Below are 26,544 nucleotides of genomic sequence, written 5' to 3'. Positions count from 1 at the left end.
ATATTTGTATAATTATATTTGTATAATTGTATAATATTTACTGTATAGTTAAAAATGAATTAGATGAGTGAAAAAATAAATGACAAAATGAAAGAAGCCCAAGAATAGACCATGAAGATGGTGTTTTATGAGCTAAAGGTTAAGAATAATCCATTTGTGTACAATTGTGGACTATTTAAAACAAAACAAGACTTTTACTTCTGTGGATTTGTTTTGAATGTACTAATCAATATTTTTGTTCTAGATTAATGCTGGGTTCATCTGTGTTTATTGTATTTAAAAATAAGTAAAAATATTAAAGAGAATGAGTAGGAAATAATGATGAGATTGTATCTGGAATCAAAGATGATTATTATTCTAACTCTGCATATTTGAATCCAGTTGGAAGAATATCTGGGTTGGTTCCTTTGTGGGTAAGAAGCATAGGGACAAGTGCTTGTAATAGTCATTATTTTTGTTTGTGATTAGGGTGGTGAATTAATGCATATTCATTGTAATAATAAAAATTAATAAATGTGTAAATACATGCAATGAGAGCTATGCTTGGGCCAGTGGTGAGACTGTTATGAACCAAAGTTTGCGATTAATCCTGTGCTTCTCACCTGATGACCATTAAAAAATATTTAGGCTGTTTCATCCTTGTTGATATCTGCCTTGCGTTCCGCAGAATGGAAGCCCCAAAGTGAATGTAATGGCACTCTCTTGATGAAGATCTTGGGTGTGACCTTTGTGGGAAATGAGCCATGAACCAATGTGAGTAACGGCTAATGTTGTCTTGAAGTTGAGTGGTTAGTTGATGGGCGTTTATTGTGTTATTAAACATATAAATAAAGTCAAAGATGGCCAAGCACAGACCAATGATGAGAATGTCATGAACCAAGGGTGATTAATTCCATTTGGCATAACTGTCACCAAATTAAAAAATATTACTAGGCTGTTCTCTGTGTAGCAAACGAGCAAAGGAAAAAAGGAACACATATGTGATACACATCACATATCACATGTGTTATGTTTCTTTTTCGTATTTTCAGGTTGGAGGTGGGGGCCTGTATGTTTATGGATTTATTAAACATAAGTGGATGCATACATAAGTAAAATGAAATAGAGTCAAACATGGATTAACGAAGACAGTGCATCATGATCTAAGATTTATGATTACACAGTTTTGCAAATTTGAGAGACATTAAAACATAAATATTTATGCTATTTCATTTATTTTAATAGCATTCTACCATCAATTTATACACTATGGTTTGGATGGGCACTCCCTATTGATGAAGTTTGGGTTGTTAACTTGGTGAGAGAGGGTTACATGGGGAAGTAAGGTATTGGTAATTTTCTATTTGTTGAGTAGAAGTCATGGGCATTCTTTCATGATTTTTTTAAAGGGATAAATAATATTTCAAAGGGCTGAGCATGGGCTAATGAGGATATTTCATAAGCTAAGGCTTATTCATTGCTATACAAGTGAGAGCCATGAAAAATGATCCAGGATGTTTATTTTACTAATAGTTGCTTGCTGTTGCAGAGAATGGACACATCATAGTTTATTTAATCATGCAATATTTATGAGCATTTTGACTTTTATTTGGGTTGATAAGGTGCTTAAAGAAAATGTAGGTAATGATTGATGTTCTTAAATCTTTGGCTGGAGAGTTAGTCAAGGGTGTTCATAAATAAGTAAATCAATGAATGAACAAATAAGTGAATAAAACAACAGACAATAAATATGGGACAAAGATGGTCAAATCTCACTATAGTAAAATCTTAATGTTATGCTGCTCTGGCATCCATTTTTACCATAAGTGTGACTTTGTCACGTCAGAAGGAGGCTTACTCCCCCTTGACACAGTTTCCAGTTCTCTGGCACGCTCCTGCTTCCTCTACATGATAGATCCAGACATCTGCCTTATACAGTCTCCGCTCCTGGTGACTGCCTCCCTCCCTGTGGGACAGCTCCGTACACGTGGGGGTCAGTGGGGCAAGCGCAGATATACTGACTTAGATTCTCTGCAGGAAAACTGCTTGGATAACGCCCTAGACTGCAGTAGAGCCTCCCTCCTTCCTCTTGGTTTTTTGAGGCATGCTGGATCTATAAGTCACATGCTGCTTCTGTTATTTCCTCTGTTTTGTTGAGTTGCCTCCTCTGTGTCTCACCTGACCGACATACCTGAACCTAACTTCTTTCCTGGTCAGAGCTCTCCTAGAGAGCGACCATCTTGGTAAGAATAAACTGGACACAGGTCAGACAAGAGCCACAAGGGCATCTGCCAGTATAAACGAGTTACCTGTGAGAGGGACACCTGCTAGGTGTTAGGCTGTTGCCAGGATAAAGAAATGTCCCATGAAAGGGACACTGTAAACCTTTATGACCACTTCTCATCCAAGGTCCATTTAAAAAAATGTGTGGGTTATAGGGTTAGTCAATATTCTTACTTTTGCATGGTGGTATGATATGTTGGATGTAATTTTATACTAAAAATAAATAATTACATAAACGTATAAAATAAACAAAAGACCAAAGCATGGACTGCTGATGAGAATAGTCCAAGGATGAAAAGATTGTAATTGATTATAGTTAATTCAATTCTGTGCTCCTAACTGCCATAAAAATAGCCTAGCTTGTTTTTTATTCCTATAACATCTGTTTTGTATTTCGTTGTGTATGTGTACATAGTTTATTTAAACATCCATTCATAAATAAAGATCTAGGCTAGTTAGTCTTTGAGCAAGGACCACAAAAGGAGATAAAAGATGAAAAATAATGTCAGTGTTCTATTTGTGGAGTAAGAGATTGGATTTAGGATGGCTTATTAAAACTTATTTAGAATAAAAGACAGCCAGCATGAACCTAGAGTGGTAATCATTCCTGAATCAAGGATCATGATTATCCAATTAGGTTCATTAGGGAAAAGTTCTAGACTTACGTAAGGGTAAAGAGTATATATATTCTAGCACTGTCCCATGGAACTTTCCACAGTGATGGGAATGTTCTGTAATCTGTTCTGTGCAATGTGGTAGCTACTAGCCACATATAATTATTGAGCACTTGATTGTATTATTACTAGCCAATCAATTATGGCTCATGAGTATTGGTTATGTAAGTATTGTATAAGGGGATTAATGAATACATTGTTAAACATTTTATAAATGTATAAGAAAATTTATTAACAAATGCATAAATGAATAACAAAAAGAGGCCACGCATGGACCAGTGAATGATTATTAATATATTTTTGAAGTACTGAAGTCAATAGAAGATACACACACATAGGGGTGGATATTTACTCTTGTTTCTACAAACAGAAAGAGTTTTACATCAGTAAGAAAATGAAAGAGGACCAATGTTGAGAATGTGTCAGATAGTAAGAATTACAATTAATCCAGTTCTGTTCACTGTGTTCACTGAACAACAGGATAAGAAAGAGCTAGTTGATTATCTCTGTGGGTAATGGACAGATTGACAGATTTTAGTTTTATTCAGAGGTTTTGACCAGTTTCTTTAGATTCCCAGCTATAGATTGTAAGGGAATGAATGAATAAGTTTACGTCACAATTAGTTAAAACAGGGCAAATGTCAGTCCGGTGATGGACATAAATTATGCACTGAGTATTAGGGTAAAGTCATTTCTATCTTGCTGATTCCATATAAAGGATATAAAGTTTGGGCTCCCAATTGTTTAAAGTTCACAGATAGATTTATGTTGTATTGCTTGGATTTGGGCTGTCGGTGGATTTGCCCTTGTTAATTATCTTTTACAAGATAGCTAGAGGATTAAATTAATCCATAACTAATTAAATCAAACAATAAATAAATAAATACATAAAGAAGGTAAAGAATGATTTGTTAATTAAAACAAAATAAAAGTCAAAAAAGAATGAGCATTGGTGAAAATATACCATGAAACAAAATTTAATGTTAAGAGCATGTTTCATTCATTTGGTTGGTTGGTTAATATTTCATGTTTTTTCCACCACTGTTAATTTACACATTCTGCCATCGATTACAAATTTAGGTTTCTAACCTATTGGGAGAGAAAACACAAGGAAAGATGGGAAATAGTGTCAATAAAGTAAAATGGGAGGTTCTTTGTCAAATATTTAAAATTTGGACAAATTAAAGAGGGTCCAGCAGGAGTCATGATGAGTGTGGGATTGCAATAGGGTATTTATTGAGCCATGTGGGACAGTGAGGTCCACTGCAGAAAGAGATTTAGTGTATTAGCTCTGGGAGAAATTAGCCTAAATAAATTAGCAATAGTATTCCTATATTCATACATCTTATTCTTACTTTGCTGTGATTTATGAATATTGATTAAGTAATATTTAGTCAATCAATGAATGAATCAATAAACAAATGTATAAATGAGTGAAGAAAAAACGTCCCAAGCCTAAAACAACGATGAGTCCCCTGGGGTGTCCAAATCAAGGATTTTGATTAAACCATGTAATGTCAAGGTCCGTTATAAAAACAAACCTAATTTACTGCCTCAGGGGGACATGAGCTTGCAGTTGCAGTGAGGAATATAGATATCTTGTTTTTGGGATTTTGTAGATGTCAGGTATGAATCCTGTTATTACTAGTGAATCAGTGCACAAGTAAATAAAGAAACATATGATGAATGAAGACAGGAGGGCTAGATATTCACTCATTATGAAAGTATGAAATGAGATACAGATTATTATTAAAATAATTCTGAGGAGCTGAGTTCCAGTAAGTGAACAGTTCAAGGCTGTTACCATGTTGTTTAGGAACATATGGACAGATATATGTAAGAGTCACTGTTGTTTTGGGGTTGGTAGCTGTTTATTTTATTAAGTATGTTATTAAGAAAAGAGAAAAAAGGGATACATAATAAATAATTGATTACAGAACTACCTAATTGAATGGAGATCAAGCAGGGGACAGGTGTTGAGCTTGTGGGCAGAAACTGGAATTTTCCATACAGCAGGGCTAAGAATCCTTAAAAAGAATCTAAATCTGCACAGCTTCTCAAGTTTTCTTAGTGCTATTTATACCCTGGTCCAGGGAGGGTGGGTTCACAAATATTGATGATGTTATTAAAGCGAATGAAGGAAAAGATTTTTAAAGAGGGCAAATACAGACCAATGAGAAGAGTATGTCATTAAAAATTTGGCTATGAATCTTGGTCTCCTCTGCCCATGTCCACAGAAATAAAATGGGCCTTGGGTTCTGCCCACTCTGGATAAAGACCACAGAGACATTACCTATCATTATATTTTAGACCATTCTGCATTTGCTTTGAAAAAAATGAAAATTCAAAGTATCCCATGAGTAAATAAAAAATAAATGAATGAATGAATAAATTCATAAAGTAGGATCAAACACAGACCATCCGTGAGAAATGTGTCAAGAAATAGGAAGATAAATTTACCCAATTCTGCTCAAGGAAAATCCATAAAAAAGATAATCTAGGTTGTTACCTATGTGGGTAGGGCTTGGTGGATAATTTGGAATAGGCAGAGTTCTTGTTCTTTTATTAGGGTGTAGTTTCTGCAGTTTTCATTATATTACGTAAATTAGTAATGAAAGAAGTCAAATAAATCGGGGCCATTCTTGGGGTAATAATGGGAATGTGATGAAAACTGAGATTTTTGATACAGCAGGACTAAGATTCTTGAATCTGCACTGCTTCTCGAGTTTTCTAAAATCTGCTTTCTGCTCCACAGATTCAATATACCAAATCGGATTTATTCATCACCCAGTGACAGAGATCTTGGCCGTCTCTTCTGCGGACAAGGAGCTGAGGGACGCAGGTAAGTAACAGAGTTCATGTGTTGGTGGAAAGGAGCTTATTCATGTTGTTCACGGAATTGTGTCACAGGAATGAATGGCTTCCACAAACATAAATAGAACAGAAAGTGCTAGGAGAGTGGATGTTAAGTGTTCTCACCAAAAAAATGACAAATATGTGGGGTAATGTATATGTTAATTAGCTACATTTAGTTATTCCACAAGGTATGTATACTTCAACATATCATGTTGTACATGATAAATGCACCCAATTTTATCTGTCCATGTAAAAAATAAAATAATAAAACCAAAATAAAATCAAAGAATGCCATGCATGGACCAATATTGAGAAGTGCCATGGACACATTAATATTAATTCATTTTACTACAACTGAGGTCCATTAAAGACAAAGTTGGGGGTGTTGCATTCATTTTCACAGTTGCTTGATATTCCATTCAATTTTTCCACCACATTTTAAGAACACTTCTCTATTGATGAAGACCAAGGCTTTTAAATCATTGAGGAGGGAGTGCATAGGAGACGGGAAGTATGGTCAGTGTTCCAGCTGTGAAGTAAGATGGTAGGCTGCCCACTGTACTGTCTTTAAATTATAAAGAAATTAAATGAAAGATGAGCAAGCAAAGAGCAGCGAAACACACAGGATGGGCAGGAAGCAGGGTTATTGATTAATCCATAGGTGCAGCACTGAGGTCCAATTAAAAAGAGAGCTTGTCTACCAGCTCTGTGGGAAGAGAGCCTGTAAACAGCTTTCTGCAGTAGTCAAAGATCTTGCTCTTGGGTTTTCGTGATTCATGGGTATTAATTTATTTTATTGGTGAAACCCTGAATAACATAATCAATAAATAATGCATAATCAGTAAACAATATATAAATAAATAAAGGAAGAAAAAGTGTCAAGCTTGGTTCAGTAATGAGTAGTTTTGGGGTATATTAATCAATAATTTTGATTAAACCCTGAACTCCAAAGTCCATTAGAAAGAGATCTAGTTATTCCCTGTAAGGGAATGGAGTTCAGAGTAGACGTTCAGGCCTGTTGGGGCACTGGTTCTTAGGCTTTAGTGGTTCCTGACTCTGATATCAGTGAATCCATGAATGTACGAATGGATAAATGTGTAAGTGAAGATAAAGGTTGTCATGTGTGGATCAGTTTTGAGAGTGTGTCATGAAATATATTAGTAATATGTTTCTTTAATACTGAGTTTCAATATAACACATAGGTAAAAGCTGTTACCCTCTTTGGAGCACATAGGAACTGCAGACATGTAGATAGACACATCTAAGCGTCCCTGTTGACATTCCCAATTGGTAGGAGGTTGCTAGTTGTTGGTTTTATTAAGGAGGAGGGAAAAATGTTTACATAAACAAATGATTACATGACAAATTGAAAAGGAGCAAGCATGTGCCAATGTGGAGAATGTGTTCTATGACACCAGCTATGGTTAATCCAATTGTGTTCACTGAATTTTATAAAAAACAACAAAAGCTGACAAAGGATATAGTCAGTTATTTCTGTGAGTAATGACCATGTGGAGAGTTGTTAGTATTTTTGGTATTCAGGTATAGAGTCTAGGTTTTTAGGTCCTTATATATTGTTTTAAGTTGTTGAACAAATACCGTCATATCTCAAGCAATAACTTAAAACAGGGCCAGCTATGGACAGTGTGGAGCGTGTGTGTGGAACACAGCTAATGAGTAATCCTGCTCTACTCTCCTGATGTCCATATGGAGAAAGTGGTATCTAGGTTCTTCTAACTTGAGTTAAGTCCACGGAGACAGGTCATGGAATAAGAATATTTCATTTCTGGGTTGTTAGTTGGTTCACTATTTTTTATTAAGAGGGGACCAAGCATGAACCAATATTGAGACTATATCATATTATCAGGGTTATATAATAACCTATTTATTGAGTTTTATTTTTAAAAAATCAGAAGAGGATTTTATGGGTTAGATTATATCTACGGGCCATGAGCATGAAGACGGATATTGAATGTTCCTGTCTTTTGTCTTGGCTTTCATTGTTTTTGGCATATTGTTATCTGGAAATGAAAAAGGCAGTTTTTATCTAGATCAATTATTCAAAAGAAGGCCAATGCTGAACTTGTGTTATGAACCAAAGATAATGATTATTCCTGATATGCCCAAATGCTGCCCAGATAAATACAAATACACAGAGCTCTAGTTCCTCCCCATTTGGGTAATGTACATTAAAATTTGCATGGAGCAATTCTTTAGAAAAATGGGTAGATAATTTATTCCATGCATAATTATATGCATGAATAAACAAATGAATCACTGGACATGTAAATCAGAAAAATTTGTGCACCATTGGTGAGAATCTGCCATAAAACAAAGATTTATATTTATACAATTTTGCACAAGTAAGGTTCACTGAAAGCAGTCACCTAGCTGTTAAATTTTTGGATAGCAAGTATGTAGACAGATATCTATGATACAAATAGCTTATTCTCATGTTAGTATTCATTATATCATTTAAAAGTAAAAACTATATGAGTGAGTAACTAAGGAGTGCCATTCTTGGGCAGTGATGAGATTATGAGCTGACTCAAATTTATGATTAGTCTAATACTGCAAGATAAACTTCCATTAAAAAATATCTAACTGCAGGTTCTTTCTTTCTTTTGAAAGTCTGTATTTTACTTCACCAAATGCATATACCACAGATGACTTAACAATTCTCTAATGCTACAGATCTTGGCTTTTACCTCTGTGGGTAAGGAGAGAAGAGGTTAGTGTAAGTAGCAGGTAGAGTTTAATGTTCTTGGGTTGGGAGGTTGGTTTATGAGTGTTACTTGAATTTTTCAAAGTGATAAATGGATATATTCATAAATAAAACCAAATAACACCAGCAGGGACTAATGATGAGCATGTGCCCAGAGTTGGGATTTATGATTAATCTAATTCAATACTAGTAAAATCCAATAATTAAGATTCTGGGTGTTTTATTCATTTCCAGCGATGCTTCACAGTCTGTCTTATTTTTGCATTGTGATTCACTTAAGTACCTCTCCACTGATAAAGATTTAGGCTGTTAATTCCTTGAGGGAAGCACACATAGGAAGATGTTGGTGTTCTAGCTGTGGAGTAAGATTATGATTCCTTGATTTTTTTGTTGCATCATCTTTAAATTAAAAAGGGTCTGGTGTGGAACTGATATGAAACAGGGATGTTGATTAATCTATAAGTACAAAAAGTACATATATATTGCAAAAAGCAATCTATCAGTTCTGTGGGAAATGGACATACAGACAATTATTAGTAACAGTCAAGTAGATTGTTCTCAGGCTTTTTGATTCACGAGAATTGATCATATTATTAGTGAATCAATGAATAAAGAAATAAACAATGTGTAAATAAAAGAACAAACATATGCCAAGTATAGACCAATGATAAGTATTCTGAGATGTATGAATCAAAGATTTTGATTGAACTCTGTAACTTAGAGTTTATTAGGAAAAAAGAAACTTAGCTATTTCCTCTGTGGGAGAGGGGCTTACAGCAAAAGTAAGGAATAGTCAAAGATCTTGTTCTTAGTTCTTCATGTCTGTGAATTGTATCTTAAGTAAACCAATGCAAAAATAAAGATGTATAAATGGATCATGGCCAATTATGCAAGTCAGTAACAAAAGAAGGATTATTATTAATTATTATTTTCTGAAGGACTGAGTTTCATAACATAAGTAGATTAAGTCTCCCTTACTGTTTTTCATAAAGGACATATCCTATTCCATCAGAGACCATATTGTAGTTTTGGATAGCGGTGGGTAGCTGGTTGTTGGTTTTGTTTAGACCAGAAATCATTTAAAAATAATTGCCTAATTGAAAGAAGGCCAAGCATGGAATAATATTGAGAATATGATAGTAGGTGTCATTAATCCAATTCCATTCTGTGAATATTACTTAAAAAAAATGATCTAGTTGTTTATATCTGTGGGTAATGAACACATTGCTGTCACATCACAATGAACAGCTCACATTGCTGTGAACATATGAACAGATATTGCTAGTATTAGTCCAGGTTCTTGTCCAGTGTCTTGGCTTTTATTCATTTTGATATATTGTTAAAAGTGAATGAATGAATGAGTTCACATTTCACTTAAAAAGAATGCAGAGCTTTGGCCAATGAGGAGTAAGTGTCATGAAACAAAGATAATGATTAACCCATTTTTACAGATGAAGAAAAGAAACCTAGACTCATACCACTTTGAACAAAGCACATGTCAGCAGTTGCATGAAATGGTATTTCAGTTCTGGATTGCTGGTGAGTTTTATTCTTTTCCTTTAAAAAAATAAATAAATGATCAAATTATTCTTTGAGTTAATAAACAAAAGAAAAAACATGAGTAAGTCAATAAACAAATAAATTAGGGTTAATCTTGGTACACTACTTCATGGCGCATTCTCAGCAATGCACAAATATGGTCCCTTACAAAACATGAATGAGGTCATGGTGGACATGTGGTTAGGGAGGATATAGATGGAGTATATAAATGTAATGGTTACATTGATTGCTCTTATGTTGAGTGGTGGATTTAAGTATTCATTGTATTAAAAATTAAACAGTAAATAAATCCATACATAAAAAATACAGTTGTTTTTGAGCCAATAATGAGTCTACGATAGGAACCAAGGATTATAATTAATCTAATCCTTCATGACTCAAGTCCATTAAAAGAAGTTAAGTCTTTACTGTTCCTTCTTTATAAAATGTGCATTTTACTATACACAATGAACACACATAGCTGATTTAATTATTCAATGATAATAAACATGTTAATTTTTTTTTTTTTAACTTCTTGGGTAAGGAGGTTAGAGATTGTTGTCTATAACGGTCAAAATTCATGTCCTTGGTTTAGGTGGTTTGCTCATCACTAAATTATGTTAAAGGAATAAATGGCTAAATAAGGAACCAGTACTAGAAATGAATCAAAGTTTACTATTAATCCAATTCAATACAACTCAGGTCCATTAAAACTTAGGGAAGGCTTTTATTCATTTTCAGAAGTTTTTTTTTTTTTTTTTTTGAGACAGAGTCTCACTCTGTTGCCCGGGCTAGAGTGCCGTGGCGTCAGCCTAGCTCACAGCAACCTCAAACTCCTGGGCTCAAACGATCCTACTGCCTCAGCCTCCCGAGTAGCTGGGACTACAGGCATGTGCCACCATGCCCAGCTAATTTTTTCTATATGTATTTTTAGATGTCCATATGATTTCTTTTTATTTTTAGTAGAGACGGGGTCTCGCTCTTGCTCAGGCTGGTCTCGAACTCCTGAGCTCAAATGATCCCGCCCACCTCGGCCTCCCAGAGTGCTAGGATTACAGGCGTGAGCCACCACGCCCGGCCAGAAGTTTTTGATATTATATTTTATTTTGTACCATGGTTGATTTACACATTTCTTCAGTGATAAAGATCGAGGTTGTTCAGTCCTCCCGGGAGTAGTAGACAAGAAGCGGGAAGATAGTGTCGTGGGCCTCATCATGAGTTAAGATGGTGGGTCATGGTTGTTCATTAAATTGAATTAGTTATCTATGGCTGCGTAACAAATTATTCCAAAATTTAAGGGCTTAAAACAACAATAAACATTTGTTACTTCTCACAATTTCTATGTGGCGGGAATCCAGGAGAGGCTTACTGGGTGATTTTGGCTTAGGGTCTCCTGTGAGGTTGCAGGCAAGATGTCAGGCAGAGTTGCAGTCATCTGAAAGCTTGACTGCGCTGGAGGATCTGCTTCCATGGCTTACTTACATGGCTGGAAAGTGGTGCTGATTGTTGGTGGGTGATCATAATTGCTTCCCACATGGACCATTCCTCAGGACTGCTTGAGTCTCCTCACAACATGGCAGCTGACTTCCTCCAGAGCAACCAATCCAAGACAGAGAAAGGTGGAATCCTCAATGTACTTTGTAATCTAGTTCCAGAAGTCATACACCATCACCTCCACAGTGTTCTACTGGTAATACAGGCAGTCATGATTTAATATGGGAAGAGGCCATGCATAGCAGGATGTATGAATCATTGAGAGGCATCTTTGAGGCTGGCTACCACATGTACTATCTTTATAATACGGACAAATTAAATACAAGAAGGGTGAGCATGGACAAAATTTAAATGTGGGATTAAAGTAAAGTCAGGAAGTTGATTAATCTATTTGTGCAATGCTGAGATCCATTGCAAAAAGTTGTAGTCTCAGTTCTATAGAAAATAAGCCTATAGATAGATCTCAGTAATATTCAAGGATCTTGTTTTTAGGTTTTTTGATTCATATATACTGACTTTATTTTTATTAATGACTCAATCAATAAAGCAATAAAGATATGAATGAATAAAAAAAAAAAGAGTACCAAGCCTAGACCAATGATGAGTATTCTGGGGTATTTGAATCAATGATTTTGATTAAACCCTTTCACTCTGAGGTCCACTACAAGAAGAGACCTACTTAATGCCTGTATGGTAAATGATATTACAGCAGAAGTTAAGATTATTCAATATTTTGTTCTTAGGTTGTTGAGGTTTGTTGTATTACAGTAAATGAATTAATAAATGAATAACAAAACAAATATATACATGAAGGAAGACAAGGAGAACCATATCTGGCCTAATTATGAGAGGGTGCAGTATATTTATTTTTTTTTAATACATATCTGAAGCACTCAGGTCCAACAGAAATTGATCAAATTTTGTGTATGGAGCATATAGAGTAGATAAGTACATAGAAATCAGTGCTGTTGTCTTCCATTATTTAGGTGGTGCCTGTTGCTTATTAAAAACAAGGAAATATGATCTAGTTGTTTATGTCTTGGAGTAATGAGCACATAGACCGCTGTTAATATCATACAAATTTCTAATGTACTTTGTGTGTTCACAGATACTGATGATATTATGAGTGAATGTATAAGTATATTCATCTCTTGACCAATTATTTTAAAGAGGGTAAAGCAGTGTTTTTCAACTTCAGCTCTATTGACATTGTGGGCTAGATAGTTCTTTTTTGTGGGGTTTGTCCTGTATGTATAGGACGTGTAGTGATTTCACTGGTTGTGACAATCAGACATTTCTATAGACATTGGCAAGTGTCCTCTGGGTGGGGGCAACACTGACCCCAGTTGAAAACTACTAGGATAAACATGGCCCAATGAGAAGCATGTGTTTAAAAATGTTAATTATTTATCCTGTTGTACCTCACTGATACTCAGATTAAAAAAAAACACCACAAACTATGCTTTTCCCACTTTGGGTCAGTTTCATATGTATAGTTGCATTTAATTTTATTACAATATTGGGTGGTTGATGGGTTGATAATATTTTGTTTTCTCTGGAAAAATAAATAGATGTTTGCGAGTACTTAATAAATGAATACATAAAGCAATGAATGAATAAATAAATACATAAAAGAGGGTCTGGTATGGATTGTTGGTGAAAATGTACTATGAAAAAAGTATTTTAGTTTATCTAATTCTGTATAGGTGGGATCCATTATTAGGAAAAATGTTCTAGATTCTTGTGTTGGATACTAGATGAATCCAAAAATAATATGCCAGGCCAGGCTTGGGCCACTGATTAAAATGTGGCACAAATGAAGGTTTATCATTGATCTAGGACAGTCCTACAAATGCCCCTTGAAATATTGCTTTTACTCCACACAATGGGTGTGCCGCGCCTGAGTTAATTATTCTCCAATGGTGAAAATCTTGGCTGTTACTTCTGTCGGTAAAAAGTGTAGGAACAGATCTAAATTATGTTTATGTTCCTTATTTAGAAGGTTTGTTCATGTTGTTTATTATTTCAGAGAAATAAATGGGTACATATTTAGTTCTCTTTTTATAAAAGCAATTAACTGTAGGTGTATGTGTTTATTTTGGAAATGTCTATTCTATTCCATTAATGTATGTGTCTGTTCTTATATTAATAATACACAGTCTTATATTGTAGCTTTAGTTGTATATAAGTCACATGGTATAAATCCTCTAGCTCTATTCAACTTTATAGATTCTTTTGTTTATTTTAGGCCTTTTTATTTCTAAGTAAATTTTAATATTTGCTTGAAAAGTACTATAAAAATCTGCCATTTTGATTGAGTTTGCATTGAAAGTATAGATCAAATTGGGGAGGATTGACATCTTTATAATATTGAACATTATATATCTTTGGAGTTACATAGATATATCTACATATTTATTGAATTCTTTTAAAAACTTTCAAAATTTCCCAAAAGTAATTTGTAGTTTTCAAATTTGAGACTATTGAAAATCATACTGGGTTTTAAATTTCACTTTCCATTTTTTTTGCTTTCCATTTCCACATGGAAATGTAATTTCATTTCTACTATTCTAGCCTTACACCCTTGAGCATTACTATTAATAAATGTGATGATTAGGTCTAGTATTTTAATAGACTTCAGATTTTCTACGTTTAGTTATGACATCTGTAAATCAAACAAATTTTCTCTTTTACCAAACAATATGGCTTGATTTGTTTTTCTTGCCTAGCCACACCCCATTATTGAGTAAAAATGATAAAAGCAAACATCCTTGATTTTTTTCTAAGATAAGGGAAAGGTGACCTGTTTCTTTAATAAATAAGGTGTTGGCTACAAAAAATAAAAATAAAAAAGTACATACAAAAATAAGAAAAATAAAAAACATCATGCCTATCATTGCCTGATGATAGGAATGTTTTATGAAAAAAAAACCCCAAAATGATACTATTTCAATTCCACACAACTAAGACCATTGAACAAAATAAGGGAGAGGCCATTTCCATCACTTTCAGAACTGAATACTATTCTGTTTTATTTTTGCACCACAGTTAATTTAAATTTCCTCAAGTGACCTAGTCTGTTGAATCTTTAAGGGTAACACATAAGAAAATGGTTGATAGTGTTTCTCTTGTGAGGTCCGACGATGTGTTCATGGTCATTCACTATATGTCCCAGCACCTTGGGAGGGTGAGGCAAGAGGATTGCTTGAAGCCAGGAGTTCAAGACCAGCCTGGGCAACATAGTGAGACCCTGACTTTACAAAAAATTAAAAAAAAAAATTAATTGGTGGCACATTCCCCTAGTCCTAGCTACTCGGGAGGCTAAGGCAGCAGGATTGCTTGAGCCAGGAGTTGGAGGCTGCAGTGAGCTGTGATGACACCACTGCACTTCAGCCTGGGCGACAGAGTGAGACTCTGTCTCAAAAAAAAATTAAAAGAATAAATAAATAAATTAGATTAAATTAAATTAAATATGGGCAAATTAAATGAAGAGTAAACATGGATCAGTGATGAGTGAAGGATTGCTAAGAAGCAGGGAGGTTAATTAATAATCCATGTGTTTGACTTTGGGGTTCATTATAAAAAGAGGTATTCTATCAGCTTTGTTGATCTTAACAATTTCGTAATTCTTACTGGTGGGATTTGGGAATTTTTTTCTGTTGATTTTATTATTGTTAGTGAATAAATGAATATATCACTAAACAAAGGTGCAAATGAGTGAAGAAAGAGTTCCAAGCCAAGGCCAATGATGAATATCTAGGGGTGTCTGTATCAAGCATTTTGATTAAACCCTGTAACTCTGAGATCCATTAGAAAAAGAAAACTGTCCTATTATTTCTGTGGGCAATAAGCTTATAGCAGAAGTTAGGAAAAGTCAGATTTTGTTCTTGGTCTGTTGAGGTTCTTGAGAACAGATTATATTTTTTATAAGTAAATTCTTACATAAATATAAGAATAAAATATATAAATGAAGACAGGGAGGGCCATGATGGGATCAATTATGGCAGCATATGATGAAATAAGGAACAGGATTAATACAATTTGGAAGTTCTGAGTTCCCACAAAAATGGTTCAGGTTCAAGGCTCTTACACTTTTGGGTAAGGAACATAAGAATACAGCTTTATGTAAGAATCAGCATTGTTGATTGGTAACTGGTTGTTGTTTTTTTAAATGCTGCTCCTGTTTTTCTTTTTAAAATTATGTTTTAGAGTAGTTTTCGGTGCACAGCAGAATTGAGCAGAGGGTATAGAGATTTCCCACATATCCCTGTCTTCACATGTGTGTAGCCTCCCCCGCTGTCAACATCCCCCGCCGCCCCCATCTGGTAGTGAGTAGTGCACTTGCTGCAATTGTTGAATCTACATTGGCATGTCATTATCACCCAACGTCCATGGTTTACAATAGGGTTCACTCTTGGTGTTGTACGTTCTGTGGGTTTGGACAAATTTATGATGACACGTATCCACCATTATAGTATCATACAGAATATTTCACTGATCTGAAAATCCTCTGTGCTCCACTTACTCACTCCTCTCTCCCCACTAACCCCTGGCAGCCACCACTCTTTTTACTGTCTTGTTTTGCCTTTTCCAGAATGTCATGTAGTTGTAATCATACAATATGTAGCCTTTTCAGAGTGCTTTCTTTTACAAGTAATACGCATTTAAGATTCTTCCATGTTGTTTCATGGCTTGATAGTTAATTTTTTTAAGTGCTAAATAATATTCCATTGTCTGGAGGTACAGTTGATCCGTTCACCTACTGAAGAACATCTTGGTTTCTTCCATGTTTTGGCAGTTTTGAATAAAACTGCTATAAACATGTATGTGCAGGTTTTTGTGCGGTCCTGTTTTCAGCTCCTTTGGGTAAATACCAAGGAGCACAATTGCTAGGTTGTTTGGTTAGTTCTGGAAGAAACTGTGAAACTGTCTTCTGAAGTGGCTGGATCATTTTGCATTTCCATTAGCAAGGAATGAGAATTCCAGTTGCTCCATATCCTTGCCAACATTTGGTATTGTCAGTGTTCCAGATTTTGGTCAATCTAATAGGTGTGTAATGGTATCTCATTGTTTTAATTTGCATTTTCCTGATAACATACGATATGGAACATCTTTTTAGATGATTATTTTACATCTATATATCTTGGTTAGTGAAGTGTCTGTTAAGGTCTTTGGCCTATTTTTTAATCCGACTGTTTTCTTACTGTTGAGTTTTAAGAGTACTTTGTAGATTTAGTATAATAGTACTTTATCAGGTATGTCTCTTGTCTTTTTTTTTCCAATCTGTGGCTTATCTTTTCATTCTCTTGATAGTTTCTTCACAGAGCAGCAACTTTTAATTGTAATAATGTCCAGCTTATCAATTCTTTCTTGCATGGATTATGCCTTTGATGTTGGATCTAAAAATCCATTGCCAAATCCCAGGCATCCAAAATCATCTAGATTTTCTCTTGTGTTATCTTGTAGGGGTTTTACAGTTTTGAGTTTTACATTGAGGTCTATGATTCTTCTTGAGTTAATTTTTGTATATTGTGTAAAGTCTGTGTCTGTATTCACTTATTTGCTTGTGGGTGTCCATTTGTTCCAGCACCATTTGCTCCGTTGCATTGCCTTTGCGCCTTTGTCAGAGGTCGGTTGATTATATTTATGTGGGTCTGTTTCTGGGCTCTCTATTCTGTTCCATGGATTTATTTGTCTATTATTTTGCCAGTACCACACTTCCTGTTGCTGTCACTTTATATCTTGAATATGGGTAATGCCAGTTCTCCAACTTCGCTCTCTTTCCATGTTGTGTTGGCTATTCTGATCTTTGGTCTCTCCATGTAAATTTTAGGATAATTTTATTGACATTGCAAAATAACTTGCTGGGATTTGTATTGGGATTGCATTGAATCTATAGATCAAGTTGGGAAGAACTGATATCTTAGCAATATTGAGTCTTTCTATCCATGAACATGGAATATCTCTCCATTTGTTTAGTTCTTTGATTACTTTCATCAGAGTTTTGTAGTTTTACTCATAGATTTTATACATGTTTCTGTTATATTTATACCTAATTTATACCCAATATATTACCTAATGATTTATATTTTATTATATTTAATTTGTTTATATTTATTATATATTATTTATCTGTATTTTATTTTATTTATTTATGTTTATTATATATATTATCATATATTGTTAGATTTGTACCTATACTGATTTTTTTGTGGTGCTCATGTAAATAGTATTGTGTTTTTAATTTCAAATTCCACTTGTTCATTGCTGGCATATTGGGAAGCAATTGACTTCTGTATATTATTAGCCTTGTATTCTGCAAACTTGCTCTACTTGCTTATTTGTCCCACCAGCCTTTTTGTCGATGCTTTCAGATTTTGTACGTAGACAATCATGTCACCTGCAAACAGAGACAGTATTATTTCTTCTTTCCCTGTCAGTATACTTTTTATTTCATTTTCTTGTCTTATAGCATTAGCTAAATTTTCAATGATAATGTTGAAAAGCAGTAGTGAGAGGGAATATACTTGTCTTGTTCTTGATCTTAATGGGAAAGCTTTGAGTTTCTTGCCATTAAATATGTTAGCTATAGGTTGTTAGTAGATACTGTTTATCAAGTTGTGGAGGTTCACTTCTAGTTCTACTTTCCTGAGTGAGAGGTTTTTGTTTTATTATTGTGAATCAATGTTGGACTTTGCCAAAATGCTTTTTTTCTGCATTTACTGATATGATCATGTGATTTTCTTCTTCTTTAGCATGCTGATGTGATGGAATCAAATTAATTGATTTTCAAATGTCACACCAGGCTTGTATATCTAGGGCAAATTCTACTTGGTTGTGGTGTTGAATTTTTTTATGTATAGCATTGGATTTGATTTGCTAATATTTTTTGAGGATTTTTGCATATATATTCATGACAGGTACTGGTTTATAGTTTTTTATCCTGTAATGTTTTTTTCTGGTTGTAGTATTAGGGTAATGCTGGCCTTGTAGAATGAGTTAGGAAGTATTTACGCTGTTTCTGTCTTCTGAAAGAGAATGTAGGATTGGCATAATTTCTTTCTTAAATGTTTGGGAGAATTCACCAGTAAATCCATCTGTGCTGATGCTTTCTGTTTTGGAAGGTTATTAATTATTGATTCAATTTCTTTAAGTAAATATAGGCCTTTTTAGACTGTCTTTCTTTCTTACTGTGAAAGTTTTGGAAGGTTATGTCTTTCATAACCTTGAAATTCAAGGAATGATAACCATTTTTTCTAGGTTATCAAATTTGTGCATATAAAATTACTCATAGCATTCCTTTGTTATACATTTACTTATAAAATTAAAAAAATTTTGCATTGTAATTTATTTTAAGAGAAGCAAAATGTTTATTAGGATCCAAAGAGAATCTCAAAACAGTCTTACTCTTTAAAAGTATTATGTGTGTTCAAATTTACACTTGAGCTTGAAATGGGATGTTGATATTATAGATGTAATTAGTTAACATATTTAAGCAAGATGTTTTCTAAAACTTCTACTGTTAATATGTTGATAAAATTTAAAAGAAAGATCATACATTGTTCAGAATAGCAAGTCTTACTAAAATGTTTGCTTATTTTCTTGGTAGGTTTTTTTTTTTTACATTTAAAAGTAATAATTAAAACTCTATTTATATATATTTATACATATATATATATATATATTTTTTTTTTGAGACAGAGTCTAGCTCTGTCATTCTGGGTAGAGTGCAATGACATCATCATAGCTCACTGGAACCTCAAGTTCCTGGGCTTAAGCAATTCTCCTGCCTTAACCTCCCAAGTAGTTGGGACTATAGGTGTATGCCACCATACCTGGCTAATATTTCTATTTTTAGTAGACACAGTTTCTCACTCTTGCTTAGGCTGGTCTTGAACTCCTGATCTGAAGCAATTCTCCCTCCTTGGCTTCTCAGGGTGTTAGGATTAGGCGTGAGCCACCGTGCCTGGCCTAAAATTATATTTGGGTTGTTTTCTGGTCTGTATTGTATATCTAATATTCACAGGCTGTAAAAATGGTTAACAGAAAATAACTTAGTAACTGGGATGTAAGTAAACTGCTAAGATAAATTAGGTAAATGAGATAAATGCTTATAAATAAAATTTTCATATAATTTGCAGTCTTAAAGTTATGTTAAATTAAATAATAAATTAAATAATAGACACTCATTAAATGTCTGGGCCATTTCTAGTTAACAAAAACAATATATTAGAGGGAAACCTGGGCTTAAAGCTTATAAAAATAGTTTTTATGAAATATTGATATATGATACAATTCAAGATCTCTTGCTTCCTAGGTTTTCACTAAGGTTTGGGGTTATAGGGAGTTGAAATTTCTGGTTAATATATGATACTATTGGTGGCCCAAAAACCAATACCCTAAAATGAGGCATCCTGGTGTGCTAGACTGACTAAAGGAGCTTAGAGGTCTCTCTGAGCTCTGTTGTACATTCAGTGTCTGTGGGATCTGTAATGATGTCCTGTCCTTTGTTTTTGATATGAGCAATTGATAGCATCTGTATTCTTTTTCTTAGCTACCTAGAAGCTTTTTGATTTTATTGAACTTTTCATAGAAGCTCCTTTTTTTTTTTGTTAATTTCCTATGTTGATATCCTGTTTCCAGTCTCATTGATTTCTGTTCTGATTTTTGTTATTTTTGTCTTCTGCTTACTTTGGACTCAGTAACTATACTCTTTTTGTCTAGTTTCCTAAGATGGAAGCTTAAATTATTGATTTTATGTCTTTCTTCATTTCTTTTTTAAGTTAATATTTGAAATTGCCAAATCGTAATTTTATATATATATCTATGGAGTTCAATGTGATGTTTTGATATATGGATTATATATCAATGTAAAATGGTTAAACCAAGCTAATTAACGTATCTATCACCTCATTTAATTACCATTTTTATTGTGAGACATTTGAAATTTACTCTCAGTTACCTTGAAATATATAACACGTTATCATTGACTGTAGTCACCCTGCTTTGCAATAGATCTTAAAACTCATCCCTCCTGTATGTCTGAAACTTTGTACAGTGTGACCAACAACTCTCCATTCCCTCCCTTAGCCCCATCCTGGCCTCTGGTCACCATCGTCCTACTCTCTACTTCTTTGAATTCAATGTTTTTAGATTGCACATGTAAGTGACATCACGTGGTATTTGTCTTTCTATGCCTGGCTTATTTCACTTAGCATAATGTCCTCCAGATTGTCACAAATGTCAGGATTTTCTTATTTTTTCTAAAGGCTATTGTGTGTATATTCCATGTTTTCTTTGTTCATTCACCCACTGATGACCTTACCTTGGTTATTGTGAATAATGCTATGGTGAACACAGGAGTGCAGCTATCCCTTCAACATATTGGTTTCAATTTCTTTGGAGATACGCCCAGAAGTGGGGTGATATGGTAGCTCTATTTTTAGTTTTTTGAGAAACCTGCATACCTTTTTTTCATAATGGCTGTACTAATTTACATTCTCAACAATGTAGAAGAGTTTCCTTTTCTCTACATTCTCACCAATACTTATCTTTTTTTTTGATAAAAGCCATTCTAACAGATGTGAAATGATGTCTCATCATGGTTTTAATTTGCATTTCTCTAATGATTAGTGGTGTTGAGAATTTTTTTCATATATCTGTTGGCCATTTGTATGTCTTCTTTGGAGAAATATCTGTTCAAGTCCTTTGCCCATTTTTAAATTGGGTTGTTTTCTTGTTATTGAGTTCTTAGAGTTCTTTACATATTTTGGATATTAGTCCCTTATCAGATGTATGATTTGCAGATATTTTCTTCTAGCCTGTGAGTTGTCTATTCATTTTGTTTTCTCTTTGGGGTGCAGATGGTTTTTAGCTTGATGCTATTCTGTTTGTTTATTTTTATTTTGTTGGCTGTGTTTTTGGGGTTATATCCAAAAAATCATTGTTTAGACCAATGTAATGGAGATTTTCCTCTATATTTTCTTTTAGTAGTTTTACAATATCAGGTTTATATTGAAGTCTTTAATCCATTTTGAGTTGACTTTTATATATGGTGTGAGACAGGGATCCAGTTTCTTTCTTCTACACATGGATAACTAGTTTTCCCAACACCATTTATTGACAAGACTGTCGTTTCCATATTGCATGCTCATGGCACTTTTGTCCAAAATCAATTGCCCATAAATGTGTGAGTTTTATTTATGTGCTTTTAATACTGTTCCATTGGTCAATTCACCTGTATTTATGTCAGTACCATGCTGTTTTGATTATAAATTCTTGATAATATATTTTAAAATCGGGAAGTGTGATGCCTTCAGCATTGTTCTTTTTGTTGAAGATTTTTTTTGGCTATTCAGGGTTTTTCATGGTTCCCTATGAGTTTAAGAATTGTTTATTTCTGTGAACAATGACCTTGGGATTTTGATAGGGATTGTATTGAATCTGTCAATGGATTTGGGTAGTTCAGACTTGTTAACAATATTAATTCTTCCAATCCATGAACAGAGGATATTTTTTCATTTATTTGTGTTTTCTTCAATTTCTTTCTTCAGTGTTTTATATTTTTCACTATACAGGTCTTTCACTTCCTTGGTCAAATTTACATCAAAATGTTTTATTGTTTTTTGTTGTTGTTGTAAATGTGATTATTTTTCTTACTATCTTTATCAGTTAGTTGTTAGCATATGAAATCACTATTGATTTTTGTATGATGATTTTGTATCTTGCAACTTTACTGCATTCGTTTATCAGTTTTCAATTTTTTGGGTAGAATCTTTTGGGTTTTCTAAATATAAGATTAGTTCATCATCAAAGATAGACAATTTTACTTCTTCCTTTCCTATTAAGATGCTTTTTATTTCTTCTTCTTCTCCTAGGCTAAATCTGCCTTTCCCCCACAGAATGACCACAGGATAGCTAACATTTTCTAAGAAACAAAATCTTGATAGTTAGCTTTATGGGTAAAGAACATATAGACTAATGTAAGTAATACCTTAAGTTCATGTCTTTGGTTGGGATGCTTTGTTCATGAGTATTTAGTGGTATTTCAAAGGAATCAATGTCTAAAACAGAAATAAAAATCACCAAGAGTGGACCAGTGATGGGAATGTGTGATGAACCAAAAAATATGTTTAATGTAATTTGGCACAACAGAGGTGATTAAAAAAAAGTAGTAGTTCATTTATTTTCACAACTGTTTAACATTCTGTATTATTTTCCACCACAAATGATTTAAACTTTTCCATGTTGGTATGATTCTGGCTGATAACTCTTTATAGCAGCCTGGGAAAATATGGAAGACATTGTCAGTGTTAGAATATTGTGGTTTTGTCACTTTTCATTGGACCATTTTTAAAACATGGAAAGATTGAATAAAATAAGACCACAGAAGGACTAATGGTGAATGTGGATTTGGTATGAAGCATGGATGTTAATTAATCACACATGTTCTCTGAGGTCCACTGTAAAAGGAGATCTAGTCTATGGGGAAAGGAGCACTAAAAGGGAGACCTTGTTCCTAGAATTTTGTGATTGTATTGTTATTCATGAACCAATGAATAATAAATGAATGAAGATATAAGGGAAGAAAAACGTGCTTGGGCCAATGATGAGTACCATGGGGTATCTGAAACAGGATTTTTAATTAAACCCATATGTAACTCTGATGTCCATCACAAAGAGACATGTAATTATTCCTTTTTTGGGAAATGAGCCCATGGTACCTTATCATTGGGCTTTTCTGGTTCTTGGGAATAAATTGCCTTTTTATCATAAAATCAAACTATGAAAAAAAGTATCAATGAGTAAAAAAAAGGATAAATCATGTACTTATTAAGGAATGTAATGAAACATGAATTATATTAAAACTTATCTGAGACTGCCAATAAATTCATCGTCAAGGCTCTTACTAATCTGGTAAGGGGTATAAAGTCATTTGTACATGAGAGTCAAAATTTTTGTTCTGTGTTAGTGGTGGGTTGCTGACTGATTATTAATATTTTATTAAGAAAATGATGCAACATATGGAAGTAACATTCACTGGGGATCAGGCAGGTGGGAGGGCGAGGTAGGGGATGGGTAAATTCACACCTAATGGGTGCGGTGTGCGCTGTCTGGGGGATGGGCACACTTATAGCTTTGACTCAGGCGATACAAAGGCAATTGATGTGACCAAAGTGTTTATGTCCCTGTAACATTCTGCAATTAAAAAAATAGAAAATGAAATGTATTTACTTATATAAATAGCTGTTTAAATAACCACATAATTTAGAGCCTAGCAGAGACCAATGATGGGAATATTAATACAATCTTATTTTTGATTTAACTGATTTTTATTAAAACAATAAAAAAAGAAGCAAGTCTGTTATTCCTGAGGGCAATGACTATGGACAGATATAAATATTTTTCAATGTTCTTTTCCAGTGCTGTGAGAGCACAAATACTGATGTCTGTTTATATGAGAAAGAAGGCATGCTTTTATGTTTCAATTTATTTTTGAAAGTCAGCAAACCATGGGCCAATTAGGAACAAATGTTATGATATGAGAATATTGATTAATGTTTTTTTTCCATGATAGATGTTCTAAGAAAAACTCTAGGCTATTCCATTTTTTTGAAAGACATACATAGACCTTTCCAGGTTGTAGTAATTTAGTTTCTTAGAAAAACGAGAACATGTTTTTAAAAACAGGCTTTTCTTCTCTATAGAATGAAAACCACGTAGCTGATTTTATTCTCCTCTAATCATGAAGCCCATAACTGTTACTTCTGGACTAAGGCACATAAAGACTGACGTAAGTAAACATCAGCACCAAGGCCAATGTTTCATTCTGGGCTTTGATGGTGTTCATTCACCGGAGCCCAGTAAATTATTTCGATAAACTAAGTGGCTAAATAAGACATGAAATTAAGGAATGCCAATCATGGACCCATAATTGGAATGTGTCAAGAACAAAAATTTATGATTCATTCAACCACCACGGAGAACCTCAGAGATGCAAGGCATTTCACATATTGTCAGAGCACTTTAAATTCCCATTTAATGTTTTTGTTACAGTTGCTTAATATATTCCTCCACTGACAAACATTTAAGTTGTCAGTTTTTGAGGTAGATAGCATGTGTCAAATTTTCTCAACTGTGGGCTAAGGTGGGAGGCCCGTGATTGTTGATTACTCCAGCGTTAATAGACAAGGCAAGTGAGAGAGAACCAAGTAGACGATGACCATGAGCGTGGAACTGATAGGAAACCAGGGAGCTGATTAATCCCCTGCGTAAACCTGAGGTTCTTCGTAAAAAGTGGTCTAGTCTATTTTCTCTGCATGAAAGGGAGCAATGAACAGATCCTTGTTCTGTTTAAGCCTTTTGTTCTCAGTTTTGTGTCATTAAAGTGTATTGATCGTATAATTATCATTTGTGAAACCATGAATGACTGAGCCAGTTGAAGGAGATAGAAATGAATGAAGAAATATAAAGCCAAGCCTGGGTCGATGATGAGTATTGGTGGAGGACTCTGAATCAACACCCGTGATTAAGCCCTCTGTGTACTCTGAGATCTGTTACTGAATGAGAAACAGCCAATATTCTCTGTAGACATTACCTAGCAGAAGTTAGGAAAATTCAATAAACTTGTTCCTGAGCTTTTGTGGTTCAAAGATATGAAATGTATTATTTCAAGTGAATCATGCATAAATAAATAGAGAAGTATATACATCAAAGAAGAGTAACAGGCCTACCTGAGGTGCAATTAGTTGAGTGTAATAAGTATTATTAATATTTTATTCATATTAATGCTTGCAATAAAACAAGTACAATTATTAATCTTAAGTAAAATCCTCTTTTACATGGAGCCTATTAGTATCTTAGTTCAGAGACAATTTTTTTTATTTGTAGCTTATTGGTTTTTTCTTTTTAATTAAGAAAAGGGAAAATGTTAGCATCAGCTAGTAATCTATTATATAACTGTCTACTTACTAGTTGTTTATATAGGCAGATATTTGTAATCAGAGCTCGTATTCTTGGGTTAGGTAGTAGACTCAATAATATTTATTATGTTATTTAAAACTAAAAGTTCAATATAGGGCTAATAAAAACTGTATTTTTGAGCATTTTTTATTAGTCTAGTTCTGCTTCACTATTAAAAAGATCTAAATCTATTTTAAATCTACTTTTTCCTTCCCAGAGTGAACACAAGACAGATGATTTAATCATTCAATAAAGAGTATTATCCTGAGTAAGGGGCGTAGACACTAATATAAGTAAGTCCCTTATTTCATATTCTGGAAATAATCAATGTCTATGTGCATAAAATAAATAAAACACTCCAAGCATGGACCAGTGATGGGAATGTGTTATGAACCACAAGCTATGTTTAATGTAAATTAGGACAACTGAGGTAATTTTAAAAGAAGATGGAAGTTATTTAACTTACTCTCAGAGCAGTTTGTTATTATTCTTTATTTTATGCCGTGGTTGATTTGCACATTCCCATATGGGCCGAGATACTGGCTGGGTCTTGGGGCCGCCTGCGAATCTATGGCTTGCTTGGTGAGTGTTTCAGAGGTGATGGAAGATGGTGGTTTCATTATTTTTCATGGACCACCTTTGACAAGAGCCTAAAATTCCAGGCTCTTGTTTCTGAGCTTTTATGATTGTGTTATTTGTGAATTGGTAAATTAATCAATAAATAAAAAAAAATGCCCATCATGGGCCAATGATGAATAGCATGGGGTTTCTGAAACAAGAATTTTGATTAAACCCATCTGCAATTCTGAGGTCCATTATAAAAAAAAAGACACCTCATTATTCTTCGTGGGAAATGAGTATACAGAACCGTGTTCATGGGCCTTTGTGGTTTGAGGGTATGAATTACATTATTATAATAAAATTAGCCTATGAATAAAGAATTATGCCAATGAGTGAAGAATAAGAAAGATATGCATGCACTTATATTTTAAGGCATGTAATGAAACACGGATTATCATTAAGACGATTTTG

General features: G+C 34.0%; 1 long non-coding RNA gene and 4 other non-coding genes across 5 annotated transcripts; all 5 read left to right on the top strand.

Annotated features, from left to right (window-relative positions):
* Positions 1 to 702: 702 nt before the first annotated feature.
* On the top strand, positions 703 to 24,329 carry LOC123640074. Its single transcript, XR_006735867.1, has 5 exons — positions 703 to 753; positions 5,692 to 5,778; positions 8,424 to 8,523; positions 9,969 to 10,056; positions 24,258 to 24,329. It is a non-coding gene; the product is annotated as an uncharacterized LOC123640074 (long non-coding RNA).
* Positions 12,141 to 12,212, top strand: LOC123631328. Its single transcript, XR_006733153.1, has one exon. It is a non-coding gene; the product is annotated as a small nucleolar RNA SNORD113/SNORD114 family (small nucleolar RNA).
* On the top strand, positions 15,289 to 15,360 carry LOC123630847. The gene has a single exon (XR_006732790.1). It is a non-coding gene; the product is annotated as a small nucleolar RNA SNORD113/SNORD114 family (small nucleolar RNA).
* On the top strand, positions 23,149 to 23,223 carry LOC123630845. The gene has a single exon (XR_006732789.1). It is a non-coding gene; the product is annotated as a small nucleolar RNA SNORD113/SNORD114 family (small nucleolar RNA).
* Positions 24,330 to 26,253: 1,924 nt separating the features above from the next.
* On the top strand, positions 26,254 to 26,328 carry LOC123631323. The gene has a single exon (XR_006733149.1). It is a non-coding gene; the product is annotated as a small nucleolar RNA SNORD113/SNORD114 family (small nucleolar RNA).
* Positions 26,329 to 26,544: the final 216 nt, after the last annotated feature.

This window comes from Lemur catta, chromosome 1, assembly GCF_020740605.2.
Source record: "Lemur catta isolate mLemCat1 chromosome 1, mLemCat1.pri, whole genome shotgun sequence".
Taxonomy (NCBI): domain Eukaryota; kingdom Metazoa; phylum Chordata; class Mammalia; order Primates; family Lemuridae; genus Lemur; species Lemur catta.
This window is presented reverse-complemented; position numbering and strand designations above follow the sequence as displayed.